This window comes from Macaca nemestrina, chromosome 9 (genome assembly GCF_043159975.1).
Source record: "Macaca nemestrina isolate mMacNem1 chromosome 9, mMacNem.hap1, whole genome shotgun sequence".
NCBI lineage: Eukaryota > Metazoa > Chordata > Mammalia > Primates > Cercopithecidae > Macaca > Macaca nemestrina.
Window position 1 is genome coordinate 20,299,509 of NC_092133.1, and position 15,235 is coordinate 20,314,743.

The following is a 15,235-nucleotide window of genomic DNA, read 5'->3' on the forward strand; positions in this document are numbered from 1 at the left end:
AGTAAATCGAAACCATGCCTCTTTCTCATTACGCATGGCCCAATAGCAGAGCCTCCTAAATGCTTATTAAAGCAAAAGCAAGAGGTGTGTTTCATTTCTAAATACATTCACAAGAACCCCCAACAAGGTGGCTGCTTCTTTCTAACTGCTATTTGTTTTATGCTTGTTTCTCTTCTTGAAAGAGTTATCATGAAACGGAAAGGCTTAAAAGGGGGTTTGGGGTGGGGGTGAGGGTCCAAATAGGTTCTAATGAGGAAGAAGGCAATAAAAGTCAGATTCTCCCTGAATGTCTGAATTCCTATTTATTTATCTTTGCAATAAGAGAGGATGCCTGACGATCCAGAACTGCTCTTGGATAAAACGAATCATACCAAACAGCTAACAACCCAGCAGAATAGCTCAAAGCCCAAATTATGAGCTATTTCAAATCCTTTCCACTTGCCATGGGGGTCTTGGTTGAGCTTTTTTTTTTTTCTTTTTTTCTTTTTTTCCTGGTTCACATGCTTAGCCAGGAGGTGATTCTGAATGTTTATCTGAAGTATCTCCCTGATATTCTGGGGGGACCTTTCTTTCAAGCAAAAGCTCTCCTGAAAAGAGGAGCTTGTTTTAATTCTCATTAAGTTACACTCAGTGTTGTGAACCTTTTACTAGTGAACCGTTAATTTTAGTAAGACCGACTGCAAGAAACTGCCACATATAACCACGCTCAGTGACAACTTTTTACAAAATGTGAGTCAAACATGAACATTTGCAATTTTCTAATAAGCCAGCTACCATATTTGCTATTAGATGACGCTCTGTTAAAACAATCTTTTCTACTTTTAAATAGAGATCCCATGAGAGCAAAAATGTTTATCTTTGTTGTGTATAGCCTCCTTAAGTACCACTTTATTAAATTATTTAAAATTCAACAAATTAGCAGCCAGTATTTATTATTTAAAGAAAGGGTGTTTCTTCAGTTTGTCTGAATTAAAAATCACAAAGCAATCCATCTCCCTCCTTTCCTTCCTTCTCTCTTTCCTTCCTTCCTTCTGTTCATTTTAAACCCAGCAACTAGATTTTGTTGGGTTTAAAAGGTCCTTAAAAAGTCAGTATTCCTTCAGGAATAAATATTTGTAGATTACTTGAAATGGCCAACTTCTTTAACAGGTCTTTAGGGAAAATACTCTATGTAAGTTTGACTAAAAAGACAACGTTCCTGATCAAAATGTAATCTGAGTCTATACTGGCAAAGAGAATTGAACCAATATACAATGAATAGCAGCATAAACGAATGAAGGAATATGCAGACAGGCATCAAGTAGAATCAAAATACTCAAAGCAACCAGTTAACTGAGGCACTGAATTTCCTGGACAACTGTCTCAATTCCCCACGTTGCGTGAAGGCTCTTGCCTATAACCGAGTAAGCACTTATTCTGCAACCTCTTGCCTCTTGCAAGAGACAACAGATTGTTAGCCTCTGGGAAATAGCACTATTTCAATCAACCAATTTGGCATGTTGTGTTTTACAGTTTCTAAAATTAACACAAAATCCAAACAAAAACATGGCTGGTGTGGAACTATATACAGCGAACACTGTCATCTGGTTGCTTCGAATCTGTTCATTATCAAAATTAGCTGTCTTGTTTGTCCTACTCCCATTTTTGAATGCACACCATTAATTAACCAACCTGTCATTATGTGCTGGTAATGACCAAGTTTTCCAGGATCCCACTGTAAATACAGGATTTTATAGGACTCCCAAAACTAGGAGGAAAGGAGAAAGTGGAGGAGGTAGGCGTGGCAGAGAAAGTAGAGGACATTAACAGGTAGGACCCAGTATTGCTTCCAGCTACCCTTGCTTTCTAAAACAAGGGCTGCACGTGGAAACAATGCTGATTTATTCCCTTGCATTGAGCAAAGCTAAATTTTTCCAGGCTTCACTGAGGAATTTTCTTCACAATATCTGCATGAATTATGAAGCTGACTTCTAGCCAGATGTCGGGTGCTCTGCCCTTCCTGTTCGCTGAGGATGAGACACATCAGTGTTTAACTCATCATGCCTCTCGAGTGCGTCTCATTTTTCAACCCATTCTCACTTGGAGGTTAAAAAGGAATTGGGGTTTCTTGTAAAGTCTCTTTGATTTTACCCAGTTTCGGTGAACAGATCCATGCAACTTCGAAGAGGACGTTGACAGAATTGAAGTAAGGGAGGGAAGGACAGAGGAGGGGGGCAGAAAGCAAAGCCGATCATAAAAAACAAACCAAAGAATATTTAACGACATATTTTCCCAAAGAGACTTCGGCTGCCCACCGAAACTGAAACCATTACTCACATGGAAGACACTTCCTGGGGGTGTGCTATCTTGAGGAAACACATACCGTGAAGGCCTCTGCAGGAAGCAAATTCAATAGTAAAAGGAACCGCAGCAGATTCTTATAATTCTGTCTTTTGCACCCTGACTTTCCACTTGAACATTCTTATTAAAACTTTCCTCCAGCATCCTTACCATGTACAATTTTTCAAGTCACAGAATGACTTTTTAGAGTCTCTGTGTGCCCATAAAATTCTGTCTTGAAGATTTTATTAATAATCATAAAAACATCAGTATCCATCAGGATCACTTTGGAAAGGGAGAGGCAATTTTTCCTAAACGTGTGTTCAAATGGTCTGAGACAGATGTTAAAATGAAAAGGGGGTGAACTGAAGACCAATGACTCATCCAGCCCCCTACTCCCCTACGGTTCATGGTCATGGGCGAGGACACCGCCACAAGCTAACACAAGCCAGCTTGGGAGCAGGCACCAGCCCTACCTGCGGCTGATGTAGCTCCACGTGGAGGGAAGCATTCCAACTCTCACTGCTGCAGGTTGTGTATTTATCTACTATGAGGAGGGAAGGAACAAAGTATACAGGACTACACATTTTCTTATGGCATCAGGATAGGTTCGTTGGGACTCTGAGAGGTCTAGAATAACATGCTTAAAATGACTATTTGACTATCTCCCAGCCAGTTCAAAGCATTGGCTGAGCAGCCTTCGCTTGTTGATTGTCAGTTAACAGCAACCGAAATAGCAAAATAGTAAAGTGATCCCTGCAAAGGGATTTGTGGGGTGGTCTCCTTGGCTCACCTGTTAGAGGAGGTTGACTCTGTGATCATGATCCTTCCCCCAAGTGCTCTCACCTTTTCTGTTCACATTGTGCCTTAAGGCCTGCAGTCAGGCAAATCTTTGAACAGAGAAATTCAAACCCCTTAATGACCAAAGATTTTGACGGATCCCAAGAGATGGGGTGTATTTCACAATGCAACCACCCCCAGTGAATAGGAGTTATTGACCAGGCAATGCAATGATCTCATAATCCACCAGTATGGAGGCAGCATGGGGTGGCTTCAAGGCATGAGCACTGGAGTCAGAGAAGTTGAACTCCATCAGCTCTGCTACTTCCAGTTATTCAACCTCTCTGTGCCTCAGTTTCTTCATGTGCAAAAACTAGGATGATACTATCTACATACTTAAATGGGCTGTGGGCTTTCAGGAATCCATACTTGGAAAGCACCAGACACAGCACCTAGTATCTAGTGGGATATGCTATTGTCTCCATAATCAACTAGAAATTTCTTCGTGATTACTCACTGCAACAAAGAGGGTTCTCAAAACTGGCTGGAACCACCACAAACTAGGGAACTTTAAGAAATACATTCCCAGGTACTTTCAGCAGTGAGACCCAGAAATCTTCCCCAGGTGAAACTAATGTAGCCAACTTGGCCTAGGACCATAGACCCATACAATGTCCCATTACTATAAAGGATGGTGAAGCATCACATCCAGTCCCAGTCTCCAAAAGGTTGATGGTCTGATTGTGAAGACCAACACACAAACTGTAAGTAGAAACTATTCATGAGCAACATGAGATAGAATAAAGTTGGAGACTGTCTTGTGTGGCATTGTCAGTTTGCTGTGAAGGATTTCAGAGAAAGGAGAAACCCATAATTGGAATACACCAGAAAGTCCCAAGAGTATTGTGAATTCTGTGGTGGTCTTTCACGGTAGAGTTTCACAAAAGTTGATTTCTTAACTTTGTGTACATGTGCACATCTATTTTAGGGGGAGAAGTTCAGCTTTGATTACCTTCTCAAAGTGGTCCATGACCTCCAAAAGCTTAACACTGTGATTCTAACGGTGGATACTAATAAGTACTTGTCATATGCCAGGACTGTTTCAAACACTTTACCTATGCCAGGACTGTTTCAAACACTTTACTTACATAATCCCAAGGAGTGCTCACACCACCCATATGGGGTAGGTACCATTATCATCTTCATCTTACAAATGAAGAAACATCGGACCTTGCCCATGGTTACTCAGGTAGTGAGTGAAAGAGAAGATTTGCCCCTCTGGCTCCAGGGCTTCTGTTCTTACCAACTCAATTTAATCCAACATGCTTCATTTTGACACTTGCTTCACTTCCAGAACAATCTGAATCTTATGGCTCTGTCTCAGAAGATCTACAAAGCACCTGGTAAGAACCAAGAGCTACTCTTACCCCTTGAGAACCAGCCCTCTCTGAGCAAACAAAGCCAGACTGGGTACACTGGCATCCTTCATTTGGAAATCATTTGTTCGGCTATTCATTCATCCATTCATCCATTCATCTGTCTACAGAGGGACTTGGGGCTTGGAACAAGAAGGGGAGGAAAAGTTGATGGCAGAGCAGAAGGATTGTTTTCAACAACCCAGCCTCAAGAAAAAGGGAAAAGCACAGGACCTTGAGGCCACCTTCTCATCTCATGAGGGATGTCGGGAGGTAGAAAAGCCCTGGTGTGCCACCGTTGCTCTTGACTCAGTTCAAGTCAATTGTCTTTGACACACTTTGGGCCAGGAGTTCTCAATTTTGCCACTATTGACATTTAGGATCTGATAAGTTTGTTGTGCGGGGGGGGGGGGGGGGGGGGGGCTTTCCTGTGCATTACAGGATGTTTAGAAACATTCCTGGTTTCTACCCAGCAGACACAAAAGGCATTCCTTCTCCTAGTTGTGATGAACAAAAATGCCTCCGGACACTGCCAAATGTTTCCTGGGAGACAATAATCACCCTCCTTTGAGAACCACTGGCTTAAGGTAAATAAAATAGATTCTTAAAAGTTACATAATACTTCTTCCAGCAAAAGTCTCCATGTCATCCTGTGGTGTCCCTTAAGCCATGATCAAAGGAGAGGTAAGCAAATATATTTGCTTGATAAACACTTGCTGTATTAGTTTGATTGTAAGGCAGTTTTTCCCCTTATGGGAAAATAGCTTAAGCAAAAGCTGTTCCATAGTGCATAAGTTTTTACAAAGTTTCTCACTCCTGATGCTTTCTCAATTACTTTATTCTGAGCACCAAGGAAGTGTTTGGGGAAAGACATTAGTCCAAAGAGATCTCAATGGATGATAGTTGCTGGGGGAGATGAGATGGGGAAACTTATAGACATCATCTGATAGTATCAGGGGGGAAAAAAGAGGCAAAATATTTCATGCAGATTCAGTCGTTATTTCCGAGGATATGACTTCATCATTAAAAACATGGGAGGTATTTTAAGCAAGTCTTTTAAATTTTGCCTTTTTTAAAAAAGCATATTATAAATGGTGACCTTGTGGAGATCATAAATATCCACCCATAGGACAAATGGAAAAAGTATCTTGGGGCCACAAATAAAATTATCAGTGACAGCATCTTACATCATTCAAAGTGCTGTGTCTTGAACAATTTAGAAGTGAAGATAATGTGGGATGGAGAACTGAGTTATGATTCAAAAATGGCTTCGGTGACAAGGAAGGCAAATGACAAAGGTGCCCGGGAAGACTGTGAATATAATTATTTCATGAGCTAAAATTTTTTTTTAAGATTAGGGAATATCTATTTCTAAATGTTTATACTATTTTATATAATACGTGCTATAAGCAAATAAATCGATGCATTTAGTATGAAAGTAGAGATTTTACTATTTTGTAAAAGCTTATATATTTCAGTTGGCTTTCTCTTTGGAAAATGAGACATTGCCTTATACTCAGGCTTGTCTTACACTTGGGCACGTAGCCAATCTAAGCACCTAGTGTTGTCAGGATTCTGTGCAAGTCACACGGAGCCATGTTTCTGTCCTCTGGAGAGTTTGTGTTCTCTGTGGGAACACAAGACATAAGCAAGGGAGGCAGCTTTCACATAATTCAGTGTAATTTGCCTCCAACTAAGTTATTCAGATGATCTGCTATGCGGAGGAGACAGGATGTCCTTTGAGGGATGCCTTCAGATGACCTTCTTGAAGCTCAATTCAGATGTGTCACTTCCTACTGCAAGGGTAAAGACCAACCTCCCTAACGTGGGTTCCAGGACCCACATGGTTTGTGCATCTCCTCTCTGTCCCCGCCACCCCTAGCTTCAACTCTCACTCTGTTGATCTCTGGCCTTGACTACTCCTTGGACACCCCTCTTCCATCTTCGGCTTTGATTTTCCTTCTCTCCCTCCCCCTCTCTTGGCTGTACCTTCCTTCCCTTGGCACCTCCTCTTCTCTCTGTCTGTCTTTGCAACTGGTATTCTCCTGTCCTCTTCTGTTAGAAACTCCCACTCCTTCTTCAGAGTTCATCTCAATCCTCACTTCTCCTGGGAAGCCTTCTCTGGACCCTCCATTTTGGTCAGGTTCCTTTGTTTTCAGCTGTCACAAAACTGTAGTTCGTTTCTTTGAAGTATTTCTCTCCATTAATTCTCATGGATGCAACAATGCCATTGTTGACTGATGTGTATCTCTCCTTTCATGCTGTAAGCTTAGTGAGAGCAGAGCCTTCATCCTTTATGACTCATCATTGCAGCCCTAGAACATGGACCAAAGTAGATACTCAATAAACAGCAATTGAGTGAATTGTTGATTAATCAAATGAATGTTTGTTACAACTTTTAGCTTTAGGTTTGCTCTTACTGACATTGTTATAGAACAAAGCTATGATCCAATGGCATTACTGTAAGTCAAGCACTATATGTGTATTATCTCAGTTAATCCTCACAAAATCCTGTGATGTAGGTCCTACTGTTATTATTATCCTGTTTCATATGAAGAAACTGGGGCTCAGAAGAGCAGTAACTTGGTCAAGGTCATAGGCATAACCAGTATGCAGAGGAGCTGCAATTGGATCCCTGGTATTTATGACTCCAGACCACTACCTCATCATATTGTATCATAACATATCATATTAATTATCTCACTTATTATACTCACTTAGAATTTACCCAGATGATTTTGTATGAGATCTAACACCTCTAAGAAGTTCTTGACCATGCTCCTCATCTCCACCCTCTTACATTACTTTAAACTGGCTTCCCAGCATAGGTAACTGATGTCTTGGTTTGTGGAGTTAGTCTCACTATTTATAAACACAGCTGATATATCTTTATTATATTGCTTCTTTATTGAAACTGGAATAGGGGGCCTCCAGAGGTAGGAAATGCATCTTATATTTCTATGTGATTCATGACATCTGGCACATAGTGGGGACTCACCTAACACTCCTTTATTGGTTGATAAAGGTCTCCTAAATCATCACAACGATTTACTTAGAATCAACAACTCAAAGTTCAGAATTGAAGCATAAACCAAGGCTAGATCTTGTATACCTTTGATGTTATTGCCTTCTCCAGAATTTAATCATCATCTTGTCTCTAATGGTAACAGAATATTTATTTTAAAAATCTTGTGCACTTCATTGAGCTCATCAGCAAATACAGATATTGGTTGACAATGGTCTTTATGGTCCTCCTGCTTGTCCTCTCTCCTGGTTATCTGAGTAGCTTGTTTAACTCACTCAGACCACTGGGTGACTCTGTAGGGAGCCACTTCATCATTAACACCACTAAAGGCACCCAGTGACCACAACACATGAGCCTTTCAATCTGGCTGTCAGATGCCTCCCCAAGACTTAAGGGAAGCCCAGCAACAAGGCATTAGTGGCACTACAGAGATTTTATATGAGATCAAAATAACAGCAGAACTTTTAAATTGTGAAACAATGGATCAAGAGAAGAAGAATCAAATAAGAAATGGTAAATATTCAATAAAGAGAATGATTAGAGTTCTCAGGCAGGGAATACCCACAGCTATCTTTATACCAACTTAAATCAGGCAGAAGTTCTAACGACAAGAATAAAATGAAATAATGGATGCATTATTTCTAGTGGGACTTGCATTGCTACTTGGCCTAATTATATGTGATATTTCACCCATGGTAGGAGAAGCTTCTTCAGAGGAAAGAAATAATAACTTGTCTCCTTGAGAACAAAGGGTTCTGATGCTCTCCAGAAGCTCTTCTGTCATTAGCAGGAGAAAGAATCTGTCCATTAGCAGGAAATACCACCCCCGCCAGAAAACCTGAATATCTCCCCCAAATAATCCCTCAATGACCTTCAAATACCCACAAGGAGGAAGATGCAAAAGTCGTAGGCCTTGTTGCAAAGGTAAGACAGAAGATGTAGTTTAGGGACCATGCAGGTGAAAGAAATGTTCCCTCCATCCTTGCTGTATGGTGTCTGGTGTGTTTGCATGTGTGTGTGCACACATGCATGTGTGTACTATAGCCATGCACTATAGCCATAAAACGGTAAAGGAGAGAGTATCCACAGGTTTGCTTCTCCATAGGTCCCCTAGTATAAAGGATTCATTTGGCTAAGGATGATAGAAAACTCAAAATAACAATGGCATAAACAAGACAGATGTTTATTTTTCTGTCACAGGGAAATCTGCTTGAGCAGTTTAGGGCTGAAATAGTGGCCCACAATCTGTAGGATCTCAGACTCTGTCAGTATTTTTGCTCTGCCATGCCCCACTCATGGCTTCCATTGCATGGTTCAAGATGGCTGCTTCCTCTCCATACACTGTGTCCACATTCTAGAAAAGGGAGGACCATGTATTTAGCTAAAAGTCAACGGGTTCTATTGCTATCAAAGAAGGGGAAAAGAGATACCAGGGAACAACTAGCAGTCTCTGTAACATTCTTCAAAGTATCATAGCTTTGGGGATTTCTTCTTAGGTCACACCACTCCCTTCCAGCCACCAGAGTCAATCTACACTGCTGAGCCATCCTTACCGCAGTGAGTTGGATCAAGAGTTTACAGAAACTCAAGTTGAATAAATTATATGTTCTCTCCCAGGAATTTGGGATTAGGATATAGTGACTATCATTAGTCTCTCAAACTAGAATCATCCTGGATACAATCAAGTGGCCAACTTCTGCCAAATTTGTCTGCAGAACCCCAGAGAGAAGCAAGTGCAAGAGACATGCAAGCCTGGGCCAGGGAAAGGTGAAGAGAGGGGCCACCCTAGCACCTGATGTCTTTCTAGTTCTGGGGGCTCAGCAGCACTTCCTCCCCTTGGGTTGCATAAGAAACCCCCGAGTCCTTAGAAAAGGCCTCCATTTTTGGCTTAAGCTAGTTTGAATGGGTTTCTCTTCCTTTCGACCAGCAGAACCTTGATGATGACATGTCTCTGTGTGGCTCTGGTTCCGGCCAGGTGATAGTCAAGTCAGTGGTCTTCTCATCCTTCCTTCTTGGCTGGGAAAAAAAAGTACATCTCTCTCCCACCGGACTGTGAGCTCTTAGGCTAGTAAACTCACCAAGTTGATTCACTTTAAGAGTTTACACTCTTCTCCTTCCTTTGCAACACATTTTCACTAGGTCTTGGGCTACCTGGAGACACCACATCGTACCATGAAATACCACAAAGGAGGGAGTATTGTTGGAAATATTGGAGCACAAGTCAGGAGTTGGGAGAGATATTTGGGGGCTAGTGGGCCATCCAGTGGCCCTTAGGTAGAGAGCCACATCTGGAACCCCCAATATCCTCACCACTGTGGTGATAAATCTTGTCCTTATGATCGCAACTCCTACAGAAACAATTCCATCTGAGTGTGCAGGGTTAGGCCTGAGTGCTGGATGTTACAGCTATTACTGGTGGATTCTCCTCTGCATCTGTCAAACATTTAACACCTGGAGAAGCAACCAGATGAATCCTCCTGACTAACAACTTGTCTGTCTAAACCAAGCTCCCAAGTAAAATAATCTAGCTTGACCCTTTGCCTCTCTGGGCCTCAGTGTTCTCCTTTGTAAAATGAAGGGGTGGTACTAGAACCCCCTTCTAATGGGGAGGTTGCATGGATCCCTACCCACAGAGAGGGTAGGATCACCCAGTAGTTTCTTTTTTAGAGAGAGATAAGGTCTCACTATGTTGGCCAGGTTGGTCTTGAACTCCTCGCCTCAAGCAATCCTCCCACCTCAGCTTCCCCAAGTGCTGGGATTACAGGCATGAGCCACCATGCCCTGCCCTCACTCAGTGGTTTCTGAAGACAGAAGAAGACAGTTCAAATGTAAGTTCTGCCACTTACTAGCTGTCCATAGCTGGGAAATATACCTCTGACCCTAAATATCAATTTCTAATCTGTAAATGAAGAACAGTGATAGTGCCCACCTGGTAGGGGCCTCCCATGGCCTACATGATCATATTAAATGCTCGGCACAGTGTGGCCAACACATGGTAGGTGTGCAATGAGTGTTAGAGTCATTCAGAGCTCCCTGAAATGGATCCATCTTGCAGATTATCACAGCCACCTGCAACACCCTATGACACACACACAGAATGACTTGACATCCTTGATAAATGTTGCTTTTATTAATTAACTCTGTGTGAGGGAAAGCTAAAGCAAAGGGATGGAGGGTGTAGGAGTAAAACCTCCAGAGCTGTGAAAAATTCCTGAGTTATTATCCAAATAATCTGGTGGCTTGGCAAAAAGAAAAGGAGAAAAAAAATCCCTTACCAAGCACATATCCTGCTGGTTTTCAAACCCGAGTGTGTATTTCAATGGCAATTTAATCCATGTGTTTCTTATTCTTCTGTACTTAAAACTATCAAAGTATTGTTTGAAAATAATAATTTGATGTCCAATAAACAGTCTTTGCTTTTGAGTTTCCCATGCAACCACCTGTGTGATTGTTCCCTGAAAGGTGAGTAGCCCAGTTGAGTCTCAAGGTGCCTACCTAGCCAAACCCTGTGGACTGAGCAGCTGTCCTTATGACCCTCTCCTCTTGGTTAGAGATGGACTGGTGTGGTCATCTGACCTGGGGTGACCATCCATGGCCCCCTCTGAGCACAGCATGACTTAAATAGACATGCTTAACCAATCTTTCTGTTGGGTATTTGAATAAAGTGAGACAGAATGACACTGCTAGTGAGCTATGGGTGCTGGAACTGCATGGTTATGTCAATACAGGCTAGGGCCATCATGGGCTATTTTAGTGTATTCCCACAGAAGTAAAACCTTGAGTCTATTTGGGAGGTGGTCCCAGAAAATACTGATTAGGAAATGGGAAAGTGGGACAGGACAGGGTACGAGCCAATGAAACATTTTCACTGCGGAGTAGCCTTGCTGGGGAACTCTAAGGGTCAAAGCAAAACATGTCCTTCAGAGTTATCTTGGCCAAGGGGTGAGGGAGTTGGGGTATTTATCCTCTAACTTCTCTAAGTTGTTGGTTGAGAACTGCCTGAAGGGGTGTTAGTTCCCTAGCACTACTGGTCTGCCCTGTAAGAAAGCCCTCAGCAAAGAGTCACAAGTCCTGGCAGTTAAGCCATGAACGGTTGTGACCAGAAGTGATGAGTGTTGAGGGCATTTGTACAGGGCACTGACAGCACCTCTACATGGGCTTGCATGAAGCAGAATCTCCAATAGACAGAGAGATGATAGAACAGAACATCAATAATGGCACAGAAAAGAAGGGTAAGCGGGGGTGGAGAAAGAAAGGGGAGGCCCTTCATTCCTTTTCTACTTCAAACCTAATAGTTCAACTTTTTCTAGATTCCCATGAAGACTCTGTATCTTTACACCCCCTCCACCCCACCCCCATATCCTTCAGCCAGTCAGAATGGATTTCTGTTTCTTGTTCAAGAAAGAAAGGATTTTCCTTTCCTTGCATTACCAGCAATCACAGAGATGCAGAATCTCAGAGAAGATACCCTAACTTCTTCATGCCACCACATTAGTAGCAGTTGTTTTGATTGCAAGCAACAGAAACTAACACTGATGAACTTAGCAACAAAAAAAATGAATCTACTAGAAGAATCTGAGGTACATAGGGAGGCAAAGGAAAGCCACAGAACCCAGCTAGGGATGGACAGGAACCAGATATAAGGTCTCTGTAGCAGGAACCCCTTGATCTTCTCATCTGGGCATTGCTACTGTAAAGAAGGAGCACCAACCATTTGATCATTTTGCCATTCAGTCAGGATTCAGAGGCAAGGACCCAGCTAGCCAAACTTAGGTCCACCATTGCTTGGCTGCACTGGGCAGTAAGACAAAATGCCTGTAGAAGGTTCTTCAAAAGGAGTGAGAATTCCTGGAAGAAAATGCTATTAGGATGGAGGATGCAAAGTTGGGGGCGGGAGGATGTATGCACACAGGCACGCATGCACACACACACACACACACACACTACACCTATACATTCAGGTAACCTACTGTGTAGTGAGGGAATCGGAGGTTATAACACAATATAAGACATGCTATAGTAGAGGCATATACATACAAAGAACTCTAGAAATCCAAAGAAAGGAGTTACTGGGGACAAACGGAGGTCAGAAAGGTTTTCCAAAGATCCAATTCGACAATGAGCAATGATTATATGCCAAGCATTATGCCCACCATGACATTTAAGCAGAGTCTAGAAAGATAAGACAGTGTTCTTAGGTATAACCTAAGACTGAAAGTAGGCATTACAGGGAGAATAAATAGCATGTGTGAAATCACGGCAGTGTGAAACTGCAAAGGCAGAGACAGCATAGGAGACAGGGAGAGATTGTGTAGAGGAAAGAATGGGGAAACAGGAGTGATCTCAGTTCATGAATTCACAACAGGTTTTCTGTGCCAAATTCAGGAGACCAGATTTATCCCAAACGCAGTGGTCAGACATGAAGGATATTGCATGTGTCATGGGATTGAGGTCTAGAGCAATCTCTGTGGTGGATTGCAATGGATGGATCTTGAGTATATTATGGGAGATGCAGTACAGCTGACACTGAAGTCCAATTAGATGCCTAGGACACCACTCCAAGAATGGTATGATGAGGGCTGATCAAGTTCATGCCTTAGGGAGGGATAACAATTATGAGTAATATCTGCAGGCCAGAATTAGCAGGAGTTGGTCACCAGCTTTTGAGGGTGGAAAGAGAATAGATAGTACTAATGTAGAGAGCTCATCGGGTGACCATATTCAACAGTAATTGCAAAGCTTTTCCTGGCCTCCCATTGTGGAAATGGGAGGGTCTAGTCTATTCTTTTAACCAGAAATGCAGTGGTCATCTATGGAGCCTCCACCTGGTTCTCAGAGCTCACCAAGGAGGAAAGTGTGCTGGGAAGTGTCTCAGGTGGCGAGAGGAATGGAGTAGGATCCAGTTGTCCCCTACAGGGCTGACTGTGCAGGTGCTCATCCTCCCCGTGCTGTTCTTTCGAAACTCTTGACTTTCCATTTGAGACCTTTCAAACACAGATGTCAATCTGATGCATCAACTTTATCTCCCACTCCTTTCCAATACATAGATGGTACTCCAAACTAGACTTACTGATTTTCCAACTCCATATCTCTATTCAGGCCATTCCAACCATCCAGAAAGCCTTCCACATCCTCCAGGTTCCAACACCACCTCCCTCTTCCATGAAGCCAGCCAGAGGATTAGGAATTAGGAAGCCGGAAGCGGAAAGTGGGAAACACAGTAGATAACACAGGCTGGTGTAGCCAGGATTCAAGGTGCCAGGAGAGAGAAACTGATCACCCACCTGCCTGGCCCTGCTTGTGTGAAAGAGTAGCCAGAGGAAGAAGCCCAACCCCTCAGCTTCCATGTAGAAAGAGGGTACCAGACCTTACACCCTTGCCAAAATTTCACATTATGGCAGATGGAGGAAGATAATTCCCCATAAAAAAAAAACCTCAAGGTCCTGCATGTAACCAGAAATCAAACATCTCCTACAGTGAGGAATGAGGAATGAGTTGGGTCTGACTAGAGGACTTTGGGGGCTGGTGGACACTCCTTGGCCATATTCTGTTGTAAAGCAGTACATGGTGGCTGCCTTTCAGGAGGCTCTGAGGCGCCCTTCTGGGCTGGAGTGAAGTAGGAGAGGGAAGCTTTTCTCCTATGTTCCAGCCTTGTTGTAGGGCAACAGACTAGAACAGCTGATACTGATTGGGATCTTTCCTTGGGAGATCACACAGATGGCTTTTCCTTTCCTAGTACAGAATATTCAGAGTAAGAAGGAAGTCGAATTGAATATAGAAGTGAAGGTCAGAGAGTTCAGAACCCTGACTTGTCCTTCCCCATCTAGTTCTGCCATTTAAGGGCAAGTCCCTTGGTTTCAAACAGGCATGCAAGATTGCTCACCTGGTTTACCAGCTGGTGAGAATGAAAATAAATCACAACTGTAAATGTGGTTGAAAAATATTATACCCATAAATATCTCTATCACTAGTAGAGGGACCCCATCAGCAATTATCCAAATTGGTAGATGATTATAACTGACCCCTCCCCGCAATTCTCCTGCAAAAGCATATATAGATATAGATATATCATGGAGACTTTTGCACAAACATTGCTCTTGGGTTTCAGCTGAAAAGTATCCAGCCCACCACATGTCCCCCTCGGGGCATGATCTGTTGAGGAGTAGGGCTGAGAGTTTTATCACTCTTCCTGTAGCAACCTAGATTTCCTTGGGCCTCTCCCAAGTCAAGTAAAACAGTGAGAGTAAAACGCTAGCTCAGCATTTCAGTTTCTGCGAGAACATGTGCCAACATGATATGGATCAGGGACTCAGGGGAGTTTTCAAACCAATAATGCAAATAAAAATAAAATAAGTTTGGGCAAGCGGCCTGCGATGTTAATATTACGTTCAGTGTTATAAGCTACCTTTCCCTGAAAATTACTACCTAGAGGTACTTGTTGGAAAACCAGAAATTGCTCTCCTAACTTAGAGATTTTAATCCTTGAGCTTGAAATCTACCAGATGCCAAAGTTTTCAGTGGGGCTTCTTCCAACCTTCATTTGAATGTTAATTGCAGTCCTCCTTGCTTTATCTCACTCTCCCTTCCATATATCCACTGTTCTGTTCTACTTTCCTGGCAGAGAGTTGAATTTCCTGGGTAGAAACAGTTGTTCTCTGTCAGTGGTTTCTAAACATATCGGAACTCTTTCCAAATT

General features: G+C 42.5%; 1 long non-coding RNA gene across 1 annotated transcript in view; it reads right to left on the bottom strand.

The window, feature by feature from the left end:
* Positions 1–6,911, bottom strand: part of LOC105466903 (uncharacterized) — a 103,492-nt gene extending 96,581 nt beyond the window's left edge. Inside the window, exon 1 of the long non-coding RNA XR_011607421.1 lies at positions 6,504–6,911. This is a non-coding gene — a long non-coding RNA (uncharacterized lncRNA). The remainder of the gene's footprint in view (positions 1–6,503) is intronic.
* Positions 6,912–15,235: the final 8,324 nt, after the last annotated feature.